General features: G+C 46.0%; 1 protein-coding gene across 1 annotated transcript in view; it reads left to right on the top strand.

Annotated features, from left to right (window-relative positions):
• Positions 1–2,500, top strand: part of LOC105910466 (serine/threonine-protein kinase WNK1-like) — a 104,180-nt gene that overhangs the window by 60,904 nt on the left and 40,776 nt on the right.

The following is a 2,500-nucleotide window of genomic DNA, read 5'->3' as shown; positions in this document are numbered from 1 at the left end:
TAAACTACTGTTAGTCATAATGCTGATACTGATCCTGATTGGTCTAATCTACTGTTAGTCATAATACTGATCCTGATTGGTCTAAAGTACTGTTAGTCATGATACTGATACTGATCCTGATTGGTCTAAACTACTGTTAGTCATGATATTGATCCTGATTGGTCTAAAGTACTGTTAGTCATAATACTGATCGGTCTAATCTACTGTTAGTCATGATATTGATCCTGATTGGTCTAAAGTACTGTTAGTCATAATGCTGATACTGATCCTGATTGGTCTAAAGTACTGTAAGTCATGATACTGAGCAGCTAGCATTAGCTTCTCAATCTGCAACAGGACTATATTACAGAGAGCAGCTAGCATTAGCTTCTCAATCTGCAACAGTATATTACAGAGAGCAGCTAGCATTAGCTTCTCAATCTGCAACAGGAGGATATTACAGAGAGCAGCTAGCATTAGCTTCTCAGGCTGCAACAGGACTATATTACAGAGAGCAGCTAGCATTAGCTTCTCAGGCTGCAACAGGACTATATTACAGAGAGCAGCTAGCATTAGCTTCTCAGGCTGCAACAGGACTATATTACAGAGAGCAGCTAGCATTATGATGTGAAACTCCGATGTCTGTGTTTGGTCTGTACGGTACGGTGTGTTGATGTGAAACTCCGATCTCTGTGTTTGGTCTGTACGGTACGGTACGCTGATGTGAAACTCCGATCTCTGTGTTTGGTCTGTACGGTACGGTACGCTGATGTGAAACTCCGATCTCTGTGTTTGGTCTGTACGGTACGGTACGCTGATGTGAAACTCCGATCTCTGTGTTTGGTCTGTACGGTACGGTACGCTGATGTGAAACTCCGATCTCTGTGTTTGGTCTGTACGGTACGGTACGCTGATGTGAAACTCCGATCTCTATCTCTGTGTTTGGTCTGTACGGTACGGTACGCTGATGTGAAACTCCGATCTCTATCTCTGTGTTTGGTCTGTACGGTACGCTGATGTGAAACTCCGATCTCTATCTCTGTGTTTGGTCTGCACGGTGAGCTGATGTGAAACTCCGATCTCTATCTCTGTGTTTGGTCTGTACGGTACGCTGATGTGAAACTCCGATCTCTATCTCTGTGTTTGGTCTGTACGGTACGGTACGCTGATGTGAAACTCCGATCTCTATCTCTGTGTTTGGTCTGTACGGTACGCTGATGTGAAACTCCGATCTCTATCTCTGTGTTTGGTCTGCACGGTGAGCTGATGTGAAACTCCGATCTCTATCTCTGTGTTTGGTCTGTACGGTACGGTACGCTGATGTGAAACTCCGATCTCTATCTCTGTGTTTGGTCTGCACGGTGAGCTGATTGTCCAAGCACGTGGCCCTGCACAGCTGGCTGTCAGATACATGCTGAGCTTCTGCAGCTGGCCTGGGAGTTACGCATCAAGCAGATGTTTGTGCTCCGCGGTATTACTGCTGGTCATGTTCCACAGTAGGTTTGAAAGTTCTAGAAACCTGTTCATGTTCCACAGTAGGTTTGGGAATTCTAGAAACCTGTTCATGTTTCTCAGTAGGTTTGGGAATTTTCTAGAAACCTGTTCAGGTTCCACAGCAGGTTTGGGGATTTTCTAGAAACCTGTTGATGTTCCACTTTAGTGCGGTGAGTTCTAGAAGCATCTTTAGATTCCACAGTAGATTGGTGAATTCTAAGAACGTGTTCATGATGTGAGGGAGGTTGATGAGTACACTTTAGTGCGGTGAGTTCTAGAAGCATCTTTAGATTCCACAGTAGATTGGTGAATTCTAAGAACGTGTTCATGATGTGAGGGCGATTGATGAGTACTGACGCATCCCGTTGATTGAGTTTACAGGGTCCTCACCAGGCCATGACCACTGCACAGGGTACGCATTCATACACAGGGTTGTTTTTCTCCAAATGACCTGCCAGCACACGTGTGTGTGTGTGTGCGTGTGTGTGTGTGTGTGTGTGTGTGTGTGCGTCTGTGTGTGTGTGTGTGTGTGTGTGTGTGTGTGTGTGTGTGTCCACTCTTCCCTGAAACTACTAAAATAGTAGATTGGTTGTATGAGAAGTGATTGAGGCCATCCTTCCTGAAAGACAACCATTGTTTGCACATTGAGTGTGTGTGTGTGTGTGTGTGTGTGTTTCTCCAGTTGCTCCTGACGGTCACTGGAGTCTATTGTATGCGGTTCCTTGCCTGCTCTCTTAAAAGGCCATGAGGAGTTTATCCAATTTTACAAAATGACCTTTTATGCAGTGTCTAAATTTGTCTCTCTCTTCCCTTCTCCCCTCTTTCCCTCGCTCCCTCCATCTCTCTCCATTCCTCTCTCCCTCCATCTCTCTCCATCCCTCCGTCATATCCCTCCATCTCTCTCCCTCATTTCTCTCTCTCCATCCCTCCCTCCATCTCCCTCCATCCCTCCCTCCATCTCTCTCCCTCCATCTCTCTCTCTCCATCCCTCCCTCCATCTCTCTCCATCCCTCCCTCTCCATTCATC

Source organism: Clupea harengus, chromosome 16, assembly GCF_900700415.2.
Source record: "Clupea harengus chromosome 16, Ch_v2.0.2, whole genome shotgun sequence".
Classification (NCBI taxonomy): domain Eukaryota; kingdom Metazoa; phylum Chordata; class Actinopteri; order Clupeiformes; family Clupeidae; genus Clupea; species Clupea harengus.
The sequence above is the reverse complement of the archived record's forward strand: the minus strand, read 5'-3'. Positions and strand labels throughout refer to the sequence as shown.